The following is a 20033-nucleotide window of genomic DNA, read 5'->3' as shown; positions in this document are numbered from 1 at the left end:
TTTTTTTTAATATTTAACAAACTTGCCCAGTTTACAGGACCCTTGGGACATGATGATTCAGATCCCGAGACTGCACCCATCACTCCTAGCCTGGCAAGCTCCGATGCAGAGTTGGCATGAAACATTCCTCCATTATTTCATAAACCCAGAGAGAAAAATACAGTTAAAAAAGGTAATACTTGGAAATTAATATACTGATCATACTGGAGCACTGTTCTGAGGTATAGAAAACAAGCCAGATCAGTATGTGTCATTCACAAAATTAAAACAAGGATTTCCGATGCTGAGCAGCCGAAACAAGAACAGAAATTGCTGGAGAAACTCCGTAGTTCTGGCAGCATCTGTGACAAAAAAGCAGAGTTAATGTTTCAATTCCTGCAATGACTTCAGCTTTCTCTTCACAGATGCTGCCAGAACTTCTGAGTTTCTCCAATAGTTTCTGTTTTGGCATCAAGTTTTACTGCAGTTTTTCCTTTTGGGCATGACCAGATTTTTAAAGAATGTGGTTGACAGCAAATCAGAGGTGGCATGAACAATAGAGATAGTCCCTCTGCATAAGGGAAATTTCTGAAAGATAAGTCCTCCTCATGCCACCTTGCAGGGTAATGATCACTAAACATCCTGCATGGTCACTCATGCTTCCCTATGCTAAGTTAAATCACCAAACTCTCCACTTAGCCCCTCATGCCTCTATGCCAAGGTAGAGCACTTCCAAGCCCAATAACACACTGTACCAAAATATCTCACACCAATTGCTGCTCATTCATACTTGTCCATTACAAACAGCCTACAACTTTACATTCAGATCTTCGGGTTGAAATGAAGATTTTGCCCTTCCTATATCTGAAATATCTAAAAATCTCATATCCTTATTGTTATGGTTCTGTTTGCTGAGCTGGGAATTTTTGTTGCAGACGTTTCGTCCCCTGTCTAGGTGACATCCTCAGTGCTTGGGAGCCTCCTATGAAGCGCTTCTGTGACCTTTCCTCCGGCATTTGTAGTGTTTTGAATCTGCCGCTTCTGGTTGTCAGTTTCAGCTGTCCATTGCAGTGGCCGGTATATTGGGTCCAGGTCGATGTGCTTATTGATTGAATCTGTGGATGAGTGCCATGCCTCTAGGAATTCCCTGGCTATTCTCTGTTTGGCTTGTCCTAGAATAGTAGTGTTGTCTCAGTCGAATTCATGTTGCTTAGTGTGTGGCTACTAAGGATAGCTGGTCGTGTCGTTTCGTGGCTAGTTGGTGTTCATGGATGCGGATCGTTAGCTGTCTTCTTGTTTGTCCTATGAGGTGTTTTGTGCAGTCCTTGCATGGGATTTTGTACACTACATTGGTTTTGCTCATGCTGGATATCGGGTCCTTCGTTCTGGTGAGTTGTTGTCTGAGAGTGGCTGTTGGTTTGTGTGCTGTTATGAGTCCTAGTGGTTGCAGTAGTCTGGCAGTCAGTTCAGAAATGCTCTTGATGTATGGTAGTGTGGCTAGTCCTTTGGGTTGTGGCATGTCCTCGTTCCGTTGTCTTTCCCTTAGGCATCTGTTGATGAAATTGCGGGGTTATCTGTTTTTGGCGGATTGACCTGGACCCAATATACCAGCCACTGCAATGGACTGTGGACCTGACAACCGGAAGATTCCACCACTACAGATTCAAACCACTACAAATGCCGGAGGAAAGATCACAGAAGCGCTTCACAGGAGGCTCCCAAGCACTAAGGATGTCACCTAAACAGGGGATGAAACGTCTGCAACACAAATTCCCAGCTCGGCGAACAGAACCACAACAATGAGCACCCGAGCTACAAAACTTTTCGCAAACTCATATCCTTACTTCATCAAAAACTCTGTTTCTGGAATTTGCATTTTGTGGTTAATTGAATATTGCATATCTCTTTGAGTTCTTGATCATTGGATATTTCTCTCCAATTTGTGTTAAGACTGGGTGCTTTATCCTCAACCTGTTACCACATTTCCATCTTTATCTGTCCGATGTGAACTTTAGTTGCCTTCAACTCTCAGTCTTAGGGTCATCTTCTCAGTTTAACTTCTCCTGTAAAATTCCCTTTTCAAGTACATTCAAAATCCATTTATTTCTGACCACACCACCATGAAGTAATTAGGATTTGCTCAACGTAAAAGCATGGGGAGAAGGTGAATGCGAGTGGGGATGGAGGTGATAGGTCAGAGAGAAGGGTGGGGGAAGGTAGCATTGCAGGAATTGCAAAACCTGCGCCCACACCTCCACCTTCACCACTATCCAAGGCCCCAAAGGAGCCTTCCACATCCATCAAAGTTTCACCTGCACATCCACCAATGTCATTTATTGTATCCGCTGTTCCCAATGTGGTCTCTTCTACATTGGGGAGACTGGATGCCTCCTCGCAGAGCACTTCAGGGAACATCTCTGGGACACCCGCACCAATCAACCCCACCGCCCCGTGGCCCAAAATTTCAACTCCCTCTTCCACTCTGCTGAGGACATGCAGGTTCTGGGCGTCCTCTACCGTTGCTTCCTCACCACCCAATGCCTGGAGGAAGAACGTCTCATCTTCCGCCTCGGAACACTTCAACCACAGGGCATCAATGTGGACTTCACCAGTTCCCTCATTTCTCCTCCCCCCACCTTACCCTAGTTCCAACCTTTCAGCTCAGCACTGTCCTTGTGACATGTCCTACCTGCCAATCTCCCTTCCCACCTCTCCGCTCCACCCTCCCCTCTGACCTATCACCTCCATCCCCACCCCATTCACCCATTGTACTCTTTGCTACCTTCCCCCACCCTCCCCTCTGACCTATCACCTCCATCCCCACCCCCATTCACTATTGTACTCTTTGCTACCTCCCCCTCCCTCATTCCTGATGAAGGGTTTTTGCCCAAAAAGCGATTTCCCTGCTCCTCGGATGCTGCCTGACCTGCTATGCTTTTCCAGCACCACTCTGGTTTCCAGCATCTGCAGTCCTCACTTTTGCCTCAATGTAAAAGCATGTCGTGATATTGATAAAATATGAATCAATTTTCTAATTACATCACCTATTTTAATACCAACAACTTTCATGGACTGAAATGGTTTCAAATAGGAAAATCATAATTTAATAATGGCCACAGTGATGACGATCTTACCACATAGAACATAGAACATACAGCACTGTACAGGCCCTTTGGCCCTTGATATTGCGCGACCTGTGAAACCAATCTGAAGCCCATCCAACCTACACAATTCCATTTTCGTCCATATGACTATCCAATGACAAATTAAATGCCCTTAAAGTTGGCAAGTCTACTACTATTGCAGGCAGTGCTTTCCACACCCTCTACTCCACTCTGAGTAAAGAAACTACCTCTGACGCCTATCGTTTATCTATCAATTTAAAGCTATGCCCCCGGCACATGCTGGGACAATTACATGAAATCAACAATAAACCACAAGCAGTATGAACTGCAATAAACATGTTTCTAAAGGAAGAGAAACCAATCAACTATGTTTTGGAGATAAAATAAATCACCTGTAATTAAGCATCTGAAAACATGGAGCTCAGACATTAGAGTACATAAACCAGTTCTATTTTTAAAGTTTTGATTCTGGCAGAACTGTTAGATAATTTACAACAACATTCTTTCTGTGTCTATGTCCCTGCTTTCTCTCAGTTTCTCAAAAAACAAAGCACCTGATGATAATGCAAACTGGACAGAAATATCTGATCACTGAGATCTCAAAGAGAATTACAATATGCATGGTTGCCATTAATCTAGGATATCCCCAGCGAAGTGTGATCTCAGGTTAAAACCTATTACCTTAAGAATATCCTAAACTGGACTTTGCAAAGCATATTCTTTTATTTTCCCTTTTTGTACTTCACATTATCCCCTTTTAAACTTAATACCCATGTTTGTGTTTGTATTTTATGTTGCAGTTTTGTTGTTTTTCTTGGGATTAGCAAGTAATAAAATTGCTTTTCCTTTTACTTAGGAAAATCTTGTAATTGATTTCTTAATCGTTTCTGGTAAATAAGTTAACCATACTTTTATTGAAGTGAGATACAGCCATCTGCTAAAAATTTCATTAGAATTTTGTTGCAGCCAACCAAAAAGAGGGGAGCCAATTCACTTCTCCCTATCTAGTCATAACCAATGCTATGCTGATGCATGCGGTTATTCTAATGAACAGTCTGTAGAGTTGCTCTGTAAATTAATTATTTTAGTGGTATACAGTGTCTGACAATGAATTTGGGAGAAGACTTCAAAAACTTATTTCACGGAGGCACCTACGAGCAAGAATCTGCAACTACATTGTTACAAATACCATGAATTAGATTCACATGGATGATTATTTCATAACACAGGGAGACATTTTAAATAAATTATCATTAAACATCGATCTAAGTATACATACATAAATGCATGGTGGTAAACAGAGTACACAAATTACAAATGTAGAAATTCAGTGACCTGTGAAATTATTGTGGAATAATGCAACATCATGCGTACTTACTACACATATTTACATACACCGTGTAGTATCCCATGTAACTATATATTGAAGTAGTAACTGATCCAATAAAAAGAAAAGATAATGCATCCAGTTCAGCAATTGGAGTACAGATTTGTGTAATTATGTATTAATTTGCAATCAATATCAGAGAAGTAGACACTTGGATTAAACACAAAGAGATAAAGATACAAGAGCAATAATGTTGCATAAAACAGACTTCTAAAAGTGGACAGGGATCTTATCAATTGCAAATTGAATGTAGAGAAAAAAACAAACTAACATGCAGACAAATGATCAATATCCTAAGTGCATTAATCTTACCCAAAAGTTAGCACCTGGGCAACTGTTGAGTTGCCAAGCTTCTCCCTGTGGATTCAACCAATGAATTTTAATTTTTCTATAGGCTATTATGTTACTAGTATCTTTTACTTGAGCCAACAATGTCTGTGTTGACCTAGTGGTTTCAGAAGTGCTGTTCTTAAAAGTTAATGGTAGTTGTCTTTTCCCTAGGATGGTGGATTTCAAGGCTGGAGGCATATTTTTAAAGTGAGAGGAGAGAGATTTAAAAAGACATGTGGGGTAAATTTTTTACACAGAGGGTGGTTCACATCTCGAATGAACTTCCTGAGGAAGTGCTGGATATGAGCACAATTACAATGTTTAAAGGACATTTGGATAAGTATATGAATAGGAAAGGTTTGGAGGGATATGGGCCAGAAGCAGGCCTTGTGGGACTAGTTTAGTTTGGGATTATGTTTGGCATGACTGGTTGGACCAAAGGATCTTTTTCCGATTCTGTGATTCTATGACTCTATATGATCAGCCATACAATGCTCAATTATCTAAAATTCCTTTTTAATCCAAATCAAGCAACAACATTTTTCTTCAGTGGATCTACTTTTCAATAATAATCATCACTTGACATGATAATCACTAGATTTAAGTAAGTACAATATATTAGAACATGTGGTTGAACTCTAAATATACAGTGCTAAAACTGTGTTGCTGGAAAAGCGCAGCAGGTCAGGCAGCATCCAAGGAGCAGGAGGATTGACATTTCAGGCATAAGCCCTTCTTCAGGAAAGCTGTAGAAGGGCTCATGCCTGAAACATCGATTCTCCTGCTCCTTGGATGCTGCCTGACCTGCTGCGCTTTTCCAGCAACACATTTTCAGCTCTGATCTCCAGCATCTGCAGTCCTCACTTTCTCCTAAATATACAGTACCCAGAGTTTATTAAAGTTGATATTTGGTGAAAAATGGAATCTGCTTGTTTCCCCTCAATCCTTTCTCATGCCTCTTCAGCCTCTGGTCTAGAATTTAGCAGGCCTATGGTTTTCATTGCCCCAACTTGATTATTTACCACTTGAGTTCCGAGAATCTGCCAAACAATTACACCATCCTGAAGAAAACTATATTTAAAGATTATCTTTATCTCACAATTTATATTCTTTTGCACAATGTGTTATAGGGAATATGTCATTGTTCCTGGAGATGAGATAATTCAAATAGTGGACCTTTTTGAGTTACGATTTAAGGCTTCAGTACTGTACAGAACAGTACAAACTTCAGAAGAGCACTGGGTATTTAGAAATCAACTCAAAAAAGCTTATACAGAGGAACTCGGTTATCTGAACGAGATGGAGGGGCACTATTTCACTCAGATAATTGATTATTCGGTTAATCGATTAAATGCCTTTCCTTTGGGGCTCGGAGTTTTTAAAGTCTGTTCCCCATTCAGCAGATGAGGCATCAGCACACCCCACGCAAGCCCTCACCCCTGTCCTACTCTGTCTCCCCATCCAAATCTGACCCCCATCCGCCCCTGTCCAACACTGCCCTCTGTCTCCTTCCAACACCGCTCCTCACCCACCCCTCAACCCCATCTGCCCCCATCTCCAGGGCAGCTGGACTGGACATCGACAACAAGGCTGCTGCTGCTGCATTTTTTTTTGGGGGGGGGGGTGAGTCTCCAAATAGCACACACACACGCACACAACTTTTTACTGCAACATTTTGACAGGTTCCACCTTTGCCCTGTACAGGACAATGTTGGACAGATTATTTGGGTAAGGGAGGGTTTAGGATACACCCCTGTGTAGAACTCCAGGGAAAGTATGGGAAGAAAGAAAGAGGGTGGGCGGTCAGTCATTTGGAGACGGTGCCTGTTTAATCACTGTAAACAAAAGATGCGATCAGTGTTGGAAACATGTCTTTGATGTAGTGTTACTATCGGGACCTCGGGATCTCCTTCAGATAATCAGATATTTGGATAATTGATATTTGGATAATCAAGGTTCCTAAGTAATGGGAAAGGTTTAAACACAATAATTGAGAAGTAGGAGCACAATTTTAATCATCCAGTTAGGATCAGGTTAAAGCAAATAAAGACCAAAGTTACCAGTTGTGAATCAACCTGGAACTGACAGAGAAAGAAAACAATTAATAAAACAATTGGCTCCAAGAAAGAAAAGAAAATTAACACAAAGTACATTAGATGAAAGCTTAGTTCCAAAACCCAAGAGCAGTTTGGATGATTATTCAAAAAATATAAATGAATGAAAACTAGGATGAAATCTGAGAAGTGATTCTTAAATCTAGAAATTGATGAGATTGAAGGGAAAATAATTTGAATGAATTTAGCAGGCCAGATTAGATAATCAAAAAATAAATTATACTTGAACGTTATAAACATAATCACAGCAATCATATCCCAGGAGATGACTATTCAGTCAGATGCATCTTGTATTACAAGCTAAAGTGGTACTATTTATTATTTCCCACATATGGGGGCTCTTGTGGCTCAGTGATAGAGTCCCTGCCTCTGGGTCATGAGGCCCAGGTTTAAATCCTACCTGTTTCAAAGGTGTGTCATAACATGTCTGAACAGGTTGATGAGAAAAACTATTTACTCACATATGGGTATTAAGCAATATGGAAATTCACCTTGCATGATGAGGAGTCAAGAATAGCTTTATTTGTCATTTCTACCACATGCAAAACTGATACAGTTAAAAATGAGACAGCATTCCTCCAGGACCAAGGTGCTACATGGACAGCCTAAAAGACACAATCATACACTGAGTGGTGTAAAGTACATAAGAAGTGCAAAACACGCAAGACAGAAACATGTTATAATACTCATCCACTTGGGAGCAAAATTATAGAGCACCAATTCAGCAGGCAGGTGACCTCGTTCATTTCATTTATTAATTCATCTCATAATTGTCGCTTTGCTTGCTTAATACTGTTTTCAATATTCAGAATTGTTTCTGAATTTCCCTAATTGACCTGTACCATGAACTCGCCTAGATTTTTTGATCAAAACCAATGTGTGATCGAAACAACCTTATCAAAACTGTAGACCTGACAAAACATGATAGAATAGACGAAGGTGAGGACTGCAGATGCTGGAGATTAGAGCCGAGAGTAATGTGCTGGAAAAGCACAGCAGCTCAGGCAGCATGCAAGGAGCAGGGGAATCGACTTTTGGGCAAAAGTCCTTCATCAGGAATGAGGCTGTGAGCCAAGGGGAGGGGAGGGAAGGTAGCTGAGAGTGTGATAGGTAGATGGAGGTGGGGGTAATGGTGATAGGTTGGAGAGGAGAGTGGAGAGGATAGGTGGGAAGGAAGATGGACACGTCATGCGCGTGGAAGGTTGGAACTGGGGTATGGTTTTGGGAGAGGAAATGAGGAAACTGGTGAAATCCACTTTGATACCGTGGGGTTGGAAGGTTCAGAGCTGGAAGATGACATGTTCTTTCTCCAGGTGTCAGGTGGGTAGGGAGTGGTGATGGAGGAAGCCCAAGACCTGCATGTCCTGGCACCATCTCCAAATGACTGACTGCCTGCTTTCTCTCTCTCCCCACACTTTCCCTGGAGTTCTACACAGGGGTGTATCCTAAACGCTCCTTCCCCAGATAATCTGTCCAACATTGTCCTGTCCAGGGCAAAGGTGGAACCTGTCGAAAGGTTGCAGTAAAAAGTTTTGTGAGTTTGTGTGCATGCTATTTGGAGACTCACCCTCCAAAGACAGCAGCAGCAGCAGTCTTGTTGTTGATGTCCAGTCCGGCTGCCCCAGAAGAACAAGTTTCTAACTTTATTATAATACGCAGTTGTTCATTACATACATTTCCATTGCCAATCAATGTCCACTAAGTAATAAAATCACAAACCTGTCCAAATGGATTGGTTTTATATTTCTGGACCTTTATCCAAATCATCCAAATGATGTAGACAGCCTTGGCCTTGTCTGCTGATTTGTTTCCCTGGTCCAAATTGTGAATGAGCCAGATTTTACTGAAAAAAGGTGTTTAAATGATGAAGACCCTTATTAATATGCAAATAATCCAATCAATTGTAGCAAGGAGCAGTTAACCTGTAAATTCTGAATCACCACAAATTCTGTACTTCCAGAGGAAGGAATATCATGTTTAATATCCCAATGTTTTCATTAAATTGCTACAGTTGCAAATTAATTATCCATTACACTTGCCATAGGTAGTCAAATGTACTCACTAAAAATGTAAGGACCCTTTTAACAACATAGCAATTGTTAATAAATTACAACTACCTTAAAGCAGGTCTTGTGGTGCAGTAATAGTGAAGGAGGACAATAGAGTGGGGAACCACCGACCAATTACTACCTGAGAATTCAGAGTCAATGGAGGAGGAGGCGATGATGGAGCCGGGGTTAGCAAGTGCTGAGGAGAAACAGCAAAACAGAAGAGGCAGAAGAGATCAGCAGCTCGTCTGACTATGACGATGTGCAAAAAGATGGCCACAAACAAAAAAACAGTTAACATACCAAGCGGGAAGGAGATGAGTACTCCCTGCCCAGAAATGCCAGTTAACTTGACGTAAAACCTCACCTCCTGTTGTCGGGAACCAAGGGTACCAACCATGCCACAACTCCAAGTGAGTAGGAGCCTGCAATGCTCTGACCAAGGAGTAGAGCAGGTCAATAGCTCTGCCAGATTTGAAACCTGACTTTCCTGCCTTTGCCCTGATGACACCTCATTGGGACAAAGCCCCCAAAGAGGAACAGGAGAGCTACCTCCTTCCTGCAAGGGTGCAGATGTTCACCCACACAACAGGGATGCAGGAGCTCTTCCAGTGACAAGACTATGGGAGAATTTTACTGAATCTGTTGGACAGTATGGTAATCTAAAAAACCATTTAAAACTGAGTTTGAAAATTGCTGTTATAAAAATCATCATGCGATTTGTTTTCATTTTGTCTTGTGTGGCCAAATTCATATTGCATTCCACAACTTAACACCTACAGGAAATGGCCAAGCATGTGGTCCCACAGACCTTCAATTTAGTCAGTGGGTAATAATTGTCATTCCTCTGACCTGGGTATTCATCTGCAAGGAAACAACTTCAACTTCTCTGAAGTTAAGTAAGTGGTGGGTGGGCACCTTGTCACAGTAGCCATTTTGTACATACACACTCTCCTGAAACTAATTAATGTATATGAGCCAGCAGTAAAGAGTGAGCAGCTGGCCATCTTTCAGCAGCTCCCACTCCTGCTTGCAATATCTGGCCAGTGACTTCAACTGCATCATTGATGCAAATGGATGATCTGGTAGAGGCCGGGGAGGGGGGTGGGGGGGGGAGTGCAGTTATTAAACTGGACACCATGTCCAGATTTCTGATGCAAACTGCAAAAGATGTCATATTGTATGACATCTTCAGCATCCTTGTAGACACAGGGCAGCATAGACACACCTATCACGGCCAGACAGGTTTATCTGCTTAAGGATAGATTTCCTGTTTTGTCCCAAGCATTCTCAATCAGACCGACTGATGTCAAGCTGGTGCATCTCTTTGACCACTGCCTCCTTGTGGAGAACTCTAACCTACAGGACAACCAGTGGAGTGGCAAAGGAATGTGGAAGCTGAACGTTGAACTGTTGGTCCCAGTACATATTGAGGAACTCAAGACGGATTTCACAGCATGAACATTTAATTGATCTTCATACTTTCAACACATTTTATTCAGTAAATGAATGCAAAGATTACTATTGCTTTACCTTTTCTTTATAACCAACATTGCACCAAATGGAATGGAGATTTCAAACACAATCAGAGGCATAAATTAAGATTGTTCTCTCAATGAACACTGTCTCCTTTAAATTGTCTTTCTTCCTCCAAATAAAAGCTTATGGATACCCGAATAGGCCCTATTTATGGCTGTGTTTTTGTGGAATATATGGAATATTTTGTGTTCCAGTCATACTCCCACAATGTTGCCTCCCACATTTTCTGGCACCCAATCAGTGTTGCTTAATTTTCTCATCGAAGAACTGGGAAAATGAATAAAGTTTGCTTCTAATTTTCATCTTTCTCTCATCTTCACCTGGTCTATCTCTGACTTCTCCCTACCTTCATTTGATTTCACTCTCTTCATTCCCAAGGATGAATAGGTTATGTATAAATATTCATTAAAACTTCACCAACTCCAAAAGCCATCTCAACTACAAGTCCTCGCACCATGCTTCCTGGAAGGATTCTATTCCATTTTCTTAGTTTCTCCAGTCAGAATCCTACAGGATTTAGGTGTCCTCGAAATGTGTGACACAATTGGGTGACAAGCATGGCAAAATCCATCTTGACGTGAAATCATTTCACCCCATCTTTAATGCTTATCACAAGTGGCGTGGCAAGAATCTTGCTCGGCAGCAGTGAGATGCCAATTAACACTCATTATTGATTGTTAAATGTCTTGTTAATATGCCTTATTAATATTCTAACTCCCACACTATGAAACTTGCCAAACAAACTAGACATTGGGAAAACTTGACAAGGAAATCAGAGCAAGCACTTGGCAGATTGAGCTCACAGCTTGCTCTGAACAACCTCCATGTTGGAAACCTACTGATCTTCTACCTATTTTACTATGCTGTATGGGCATTGGCCACCAGTACCCCACGTGCATGAATGTTGGCATCCAACATGTGCCACCCTCTAAGAATCCTGTTGGCACATCTCCTTTTCACTAACTGTTCACTTATACACGTCTGCTCTTAATTGCTGCATTATTGGCTGCACTGGCAATTAACATTGTAATGCTGCAGCAGGACACTGTGCACCAAGGGACATGCATCCAGCTCATGGACTGGACTAGACTCTCTTTGGGCTCTTTGCTCACTGACATAGTGATCACTCATTTTGAACCCACCTGGATGACCACAGCACCTCTGCCATGCATTATCTTGCACTGCCTTGTCTTTATGTACTTTGGCCCCTCAGCCAGAGATACCAGGCTCATATTGCTGCTGTCTTGTCTCATTGATTAATGAAGACACAAAGCAATAAAGCTTGTAATAGTTGTCATCAGGCTTTCGCTCAGGGGTTTCCAACACAGTAAATCAAGTACAGCCTATGATACCAGTTCAGGAACTGCTTGGGGTAGTCAAAGTCAGAATCCTATCCTCATATTTCCTCTCTTCAAGAAAGGAAATAGGGAAATCCCCGGCAATTACAGACCAGTAAGTCTCACATCTGTCGTCTCCAAGGTGTTAGAAAGGATGCTGAGGGATAGGATTTATGACCATCTGGAAGAGCATGGCTTGATTAAATGCAGTCAACACGGCTTTGTGAGGGGCAGGTCATGCCTCATAAACCCTATCAAGTTTTTTGAGGATGTGACTAGAAACGTTGATGAGGACCGAGCTGTGGATGTGATGTATATGGACTTCAGCAAGGCATTTGATAAGGTTCCCTATGGTCGGCTCATTCAGAAGGTCAGGAGGAATAGGATACAGGGGAACCTAGCTGTCTGGATACAGAATTGGCTGACCAACAGAAGACAGCGAGTGGTAGTAAAAGGAAAATATTCTGCCTGGAAGTCTGTGGTGAGTGGTGTTCCATAGGGCTCTGTCCTTGGGCCTCTACTGTTTGTAATTTTTATTAATTACTTGGATGAAAGAATTGAAGGATGGGTCAGCAGGTTTGCAGACGACACAAAGGTTGGAGGTGTCATTGACAGTATAGAGGGCGGTTGTCGGCTGCACATGGACATTGACAGGATGCAGAGATGGGCTGAGAGGTGGCAGATGGAGTTCAACCTGGATAAATGCGAGGTGATGCATTTTGGAACGTTGAATTTGAAAGCTGACTACAGGATTAAGGATAGGATTCTTGGCAGTGTGGAGGAACAGAGGGATCTTGGTGTGCAGGTACATAGATCCCTTAAAATGACCACCCAAATGAACAGGGTTGTTAAGAAAGCATATGGTGTTTTGGCTTTCATTAACGGGGGATTGAGTTTAAGAGTCGTGAGATCTTGTTGCAGCTCGATAAAACTTCGGTTAGACCGCACTTGGAATACTGCGTCCAGTTCTGGTCACCCTATTATAGGAAAGGTGTGGATGCTTTGGAGAGGGTTCAAAGGAGATTTACCAGGATGCTGCCTGGACAGGAGGGCTTATCTTATGACAAGAGGTTGACTGAGGTTGACTATTTCCTAGGGCAGAAATGACTAACACGAGGGGTCATAGTTTTAAGCTGATTGGAGGAAAGTTTGGAGGGGATGTCAGAGGCAGGTTCTTTACACAGAGAGTTGTGAGAGCATGGAATGCGTTGCCAGCAGCAGTTGTGGAAGCAAGATCATTGGGGATATTTAAGAGACTAGTGGACATGCATATGGTCACGGAAATTTGAGGGTGCACACATGAGGATCAGTGGTCGGCACAACATCATGGGCTGACAGGCCTGTTCTGTACTGTACTGTTCTATGTTCTATGTTAAAAGATGAAGAGTCAAATAACGGGTAGCACATCACTTGTTTTGGGTCTTTCTGTCTGACTGTGGTCTGTTTCCTTCATGGAATGAGAGATAGACAGGTAACACAGAATATAAAATTGTGTGGCATAGCTATTGCTGTTGGTGCATATGGGGAGGTGTCTTGGGCGGCATAGAGGATATGCAAGGGTAGTGGTGTTGCGGATTGAACCGGGTGAAAGCAAGTGAGAGAAGATGTTGCAGGCAATATTGAGAGTGATAGAGCATGGGAGAGGATACTATAGTGACATGTAATGTATTGAAGAGAGGATGATGCACTTAACCTGACAAAGTAGAGAAGGGCATTGCTATGCACAAATGTCGAGAAAGCCTGAGTGGCAACCTCAGACCACAGATATGAGAGATGCCTTAGGGAGTGTGTTAGGTAATTAATGAGTGAGTTTGGTAAAATAGGGCAAGAAAACTCACTCAGACTTGTGATGAGAAAAGCTCCAAAAAATTCTATGCAACTTGGACTTCACCAAAAAAAATGTAAGATTCAGTCCTCCATTTCTGTTGCACCCAATATGATAATGCTACCTTCCATTAAGCACTTCCAGCTCTTGTTCTTTCCTCAACAGAGGCTGGAATCCCTGTACTGGGACAACCACTATACTGTTCGGAAGGGAGTTTATCTACACTGGAGACAGATTGGGAGACTACTTTGTGGAATAATTCCACTTATTCTGCAGGCATGGCTCTGATCTTGCCATTTCAGTACTCCATCTTGCTCTGATGTTCACATTTTTGGCCTCAGTCAGCTGCAGTGTCCCACTAAAACCGAATGCAAACTGGAGGAATAGCACCAATTTTTTTAGGCATTTTCTAGCTTTCTGAATGCAACATTCAATTTAAAAACTTCAGACCATGAACTCTTGTCTTCCATTTTGATTTTTTTCCCCAGTGTCTGTATCTTATTTTCATGTTTTTGCTTTTAATCAGAGCTGAACTTTATCCTGTTATTAACACCTATTCTAGACTGTACTTCACCTCTTCTCTACAACAAATAATATTCCCTTTGCCTTTTGTTCTATGACACATTTCATCTCTAATCTGATTTGCCCTCTACCATTTTTCTGACCTTCTCATTTGTTAGACTCACTCTTCATCCTTTTTTCAGCAGCATATAACCCATCACATTTCCACCTCTCTATAGTACTGAAGTAACATCACATTGGACTCAAAACATTAATTCTGTTCCTCTCTCCATAGATGCTGCCAAACCAACTATTGACTGCAATAATTAGTTTTTTTTATTTCAAAAATAGAAATGTTTATTCTAGGAAATGAAATGTTGCTACTCAGGTATTTTTATAAAGAAATACTTTACTGTTAAACTTGACATACATGTAAACTTAGCACATTTCAATGTACAGTGAAAAGAACATAATTTGCTGGACTTTTCAGTCATCACAGTAAGAAACCCAATTATAATAACAACTTGTGCCTGGTTGTATTACTTCCACATGTGGGTGATCGAAAACCATTTCATTTTTACTTTCGTTCTGCCGGAGCTGATTTGCAGTAGTAATCAGCACAAACCTGTAGTAAATTGCTTTCCAACTCTTTGCAGCGAAGCAGATATGTTTATAATTATTCAAAAAACACATCACTGTAAAAAAGAGTTCATGTTTGGAAATAATCATATAGATAGAATGCAAATCCCAAACTGTAGACATTTGAGATTATGAGGCAATTATACTAAATTAATGGGTGCAAATGGGATTCTTTTCTCCACCAATTATCCAACCCAAGACTTCTCTCCTGTAAGAATACCATGCCTTGGATATTGATCTTCCAGGAGATTGCCCACACGACTATTTTGCATCTGTGAGCATTAACAGTGAATGTTAGAACACTTTTTGGTCATAATTTGATGGTATTGGTATTTTCTAATCAATCCATTCAGACATGTTATTTTAGCTGAATCTAATATTGTAAACTGAGATCCACAGTAAAACAGTCCTCGCTACAAGCGATTGAGAGTGGATAACTTAGCTGATTTTATCTTCCTTAACCCATAAGACCAAGAGCAGAAGTAAGCCATTTAGCCCATCAAATCTGTTTTGCCATCATTCAATGAGTTTATGACTGATTTGATAATCCTCAACACCATTTCTCTGCCTTTTCATCAAAACCCTTGATTCTCTTACTGGTTAAAAAAAAGGTCTGTCTCAGCATTCATATAATTAATGACTCAATGTTTACAATCCTCTGTCATAAAGAATTCCACAGATTTACAACCCTCTGAGAAAATAAAATTCATCCTCATCTCTGTCTTAAATGTGTGACCATTTTTCCTCTGTTCCTAGACTTGCCTACAATGGGGAGCAACTTTTTCATATGTCAAGTCCCCTAAGAATTTTATTTCATTGAGGCCATTTCTCATTCTTCTAGACTCAAAAGTGTAGAGCCCCAACCTATTCAAGTTCTCCTCCTAAGGCAGTCCTTTCGTATGTACAATTAACCTAGTGAACGTTCTCTGGACTACTTCCAATGCCCGTATATCTTTCTTTCAATAAGTAGAACTAAACTTTTCACAGTACTCCAGGTTTGGCCTAACCAGTACCTTCTACAATTTTAGAAAAACCTCCTCACTTTTATACTCTATTGCCTTTGCAATAAAGACCAACATTTCATTTGCCTTCACTATTACATGCTGAAAATTTACAGTAGCTTTTTGTGAATTATGCAAAAGGATTCCAAACCCTCTATGCTGAAGCTTTCTGCAGTCTTTCTCCATTTAAATAATATTCAGCACTTCTATTTTTTCTGTCAACGTGCATAACTCTAAATTCTATGCCATCTCTCAAGTTCTTTGCCCACTCACTTGTCTATATCTCTCTGCAGACACTTTGTTATCTTTAACAATTGCATTCCCATTTATTTTATGTCATCTACAAACTTGACTAGAGTTTCTCATCCAAATCATTATTATATATTTTAATTAATTGTGGCCCCAGTGCCGATCCCTGAGGTATTCTGTTCGTCACAGGTTGCCATCTTGAAAATGTCCCACGTATCTATTAATTAAGATTAGAGTGATGCTGGAAATGCATAGCAGGTCAGGCAGCATCCAAGGAGCAGGAAAATTGATGTTTCGGGCAGGAGCCCTTCATCAGGAATGAAGGGCTCCTGCCCAAAACGTCGATTTTTCTGCTCCTCGGATGCTGCCTGACCTGCTGTGCATTTCCAGCACCACTCTAATCTCCAGCATCTGTAGTCCTCACTTTTGACTCTACTATTAATTAGCCAATCTTCTTTTAAAAAATTTTAAAAAGGTTAATTGAATGGACAAATATATGGCAAAAGGAGTATAATTTGAGAAAGTGTGGAATTATCCATATTGGTAAGAAGAATTTATTAATTAAAGTTAAAGGGATGCATATTATCTAAACAGTGAAAGGTTACAGATCTTTAAGATGCAGAGGAATTTATGTATCCTTGTGCGCAAATTGCAGAGGTCAGTATGCAGATAGAGTAAGTAATTAGGAAAGCTAATAGAATGGCAAGAGGAATTGAAAACCAAAAATAGGGATATTATGCCCCAGTTACACTGTGCAGTGATATGACTGTATCTAAAACAATGTGCACAGTAATAGTCACATTATTCAAGGAAGAGATTAAATGTATTGGAGACAGTTCAAAGAAGCTTTACTATTCTAATACCTGGAATGGCGGATGGATGTTCTACTGAGGAAAAGTTAGACTGGCTAGGCTTGTACTTGCTGAAATTCAGAAAAGACTTGATTCAAGCATATAAATCCTAGTGGTCTTGACAGAGCAGATGTGGAGAGGATGTTTCTTCTTATCAGAGAATCTAGAACTAGGTGACACAATTTAAAAAGTTGAGGGTCACCCATTTAAAACAGAGATGAGGCATTTTTTTTTATTTTAGAGGCTGTGAATCTTTGAAACTCATGCCAAAAAAGGTGATCAAAGTAGAGTCCTTGAATATTCTTAAGGCAAAAGTAGATTGATTCTTGTTAAGCAAGGTGGTGGACTACTTATATTGAAATGTGAGTCAGAGAAAACGGTCCTGCATCTTATGACCACAATGCTACTGTTCTGAACCATGGTCCAATTAAAATCAGGATTTAATGTTCTCTGCAGTAAGATGCAGTCTAATATGGGATATGATATATAAATCCGAAGCACATCATGCAATACTCTATAAGAACAAATTTACTTTACCTACTGCTATACACAATGCAAAAATTCATTGTTAGACTGGTAAATCAGGGCACAAAAATTCATATTATATTGTTTTTATACAAAGAAAATTATGATAACAAAATAACAGATGTAATCTGGATAAGACAGTGAGACACGAATGTGTTACATCGGCCACATTCCTTGGATGCCTCCCTATATTCTACTAGAAGGGATAATGATTATTACATCATATTTTTCATGGGATGAACCAAGCATTTGGCTGCCTGTGGTTTTAATTAGCTAACAACCCTCCATATCAGTCAGGTTGTAATATTCATTAATGCCATAACTAGCACTTATACATGTTGCTACAATATAGCATCACAACATTCCTGATAACTACAAGTTACATACAAATATACCACAGTTAAAATTTAGACAAAAAATTGACATAGAATATTTTAAATGCCTATGATTTCAAGAAAACCAAGGCTCAGTGGTGTGACCTTGTTAAGAACAAAAAGCTTGATTTTCATCTTCGAATTAAAAGTTCGTGAAATGCTTATTTCAAAGTAATTAACAAAACAGGAAAGAACTTCAAATAAGTTAATGAAAATCTGATTGTCAATTATATTGCTTCTATTATGAAAGAAATATTTCCTAAGAAGCTAATTCTTCACTTAAAAGGTATAACTACCAAAAAAAAGAATCTAGCTATAACGTATGAAATTTAAAGTGAAAATAACAAATGTGAAAGGCTAATTTAACTGTAAACCCCAGCAAGTGCTGTTACTTTATTTCCTGGAGTAAGACAAGTATCTTTAAAACAGTAACAGCAATTGCTGAAGGAAGTCAGCAAATCTGGCAGCATCTGTGTGGAGAAAACAGCGTTAAAATTTTGGGTCGGGTGATTCTTAATCAGAACTAATTTAAGCACTATTAGAACTAATTAAAACAATGGTGGACAGCCCCCACATAGAAATGTCATAATTTAAACACTATTAGAACTAATTAAAACAATGGTGGACAGCCTCCACATAGAAATGTCATTAACAGAACTGCCTCTTCCTCAAGCATTCAGAGAACTGCATACTTTAAGAAAGTGCATAAAGGAAATAAGTGAGCATTACTGTAAGTATATTCAGTAGAAGTTTCCACATAGTTCTCCCAATCTCACTTCCTATTTACACTGGAGTTTTCATCAATCATCTACTAGTTACATTGGAAATTGCTATACCGACACAGAAAAATGAAAACTAAAGCATTACATGAAGTGAAAAGAGTTAAGTCACAATTCAACAGACATGATAATGGGAACAGGGAGGTTAAGATTTTCCAAGGGATCAAATCACTGTATCACAAACGCTTCTGCTCTTATGTTAAAGGGCAAAACTCATACATGTATGAGGGAATCACAGTATGTAAGGTGTTAGTTTCCACTACATTAATCGACATTCCTATTACTGATTTATTTAAGGAGAGTTTTAAAGATATTGAGACTATGGAAAATAGATAGTCTTTTACTATATACATATGACAAATCAACATGTCCATACAGCTGGTGAACAAGAACAGGTTGATACATAACATGATCTTACAGTTCCAAATTAAGGTATTTAAAATATAAGAACGTAGAAAACAAGAACAGGTGTAAGATATTCAGGTCTTTGAATTTGTTCTTCCACCAGTACAATCATGGCTGATCTTCCACTTCAATTCCACCTTCCACATTATTCCCATCCCTCAATTCCCTTAGTATCCAAACCTTTGATTTAAGAATGTTCAACAACTGGGAATCAACAGCCCAATAATGTACCATGTACATTCTTCTCAAGACAAGAAGAATGCAGAAGGCCTTCAGTCACACCCAATCAGCACCACATACCTTAGCAATGCAACCACTGCTGCATTTAGTTAAACAAAGCACCAGTACAAATAAATATACTAGAGCAGACATGCAAAGTAATGAATACAGGAAGCATAAAGTTAAAATTCACTCATAATCAACAACACTAACCAGAGCTGATGGTTTCTCAGAAGCACTCAGTACACAGCCAGATCAAGTATATAGAGTCTTAAACATATACAGAAAGTTTGTTTCCAGCAAGAAATTATTGAAGGAGCAGTACTTATTTCTGTACACTTTACATTGAAAGGTATCGAAGTAGTGGGAGGAGTCCAGCAACCCAGGATGTCTTGCAATCTCTCATATGAGTCATGTCATGCAACACTAGTTTAGCACCATTTTAATCTACTATTGAACATGTTGCATAATTATTATCTTCTGCAATGTAGACTTCACTTACACAGACGAGATGCATAGATGATGCCTTACTTATTGACATGTTTAGGATCTAAACTTCCAAGACACAAATATGACAGTTTTCAACTCACCTGGGAACAGTAACAGATAACAGTAACAGAGACTTACAGACATCAAATCACCATAGTTGTATGCAAAGACAAGTTAGCAAGCACCATGGAGAGGACTCCTCCAGCAATGACAAAAGTAAGTGCCATGTGGAAAAAATAGTTGAGATCGTTTATAACTTTTATTATCTGCAATTCTTTGGATAAATGGCAATAGCTATTTGGTATTAAAGAATGAGT

This window comes from Hemiscyllium ocellatum, chromosome 25, assembly GCF_020745735.1.
Source record: "Hemiscyllium ocellatum isolate sHemOce1 chromosome 25, sHemOce1.pat.X.cur, whole genome shotgun sequence".
NCBI lineage: Eukaryota > Metazoa > Chordata > Chondrichthyes > Orectolobiformes > Hemiscylliidae > Hemiscyllium > Hemiscyllium ocellatum.
The sequence above is the reverse complement of the archived record's forward strand: the minus strand, read 5'-3'. Positions refer to the sequence as shown.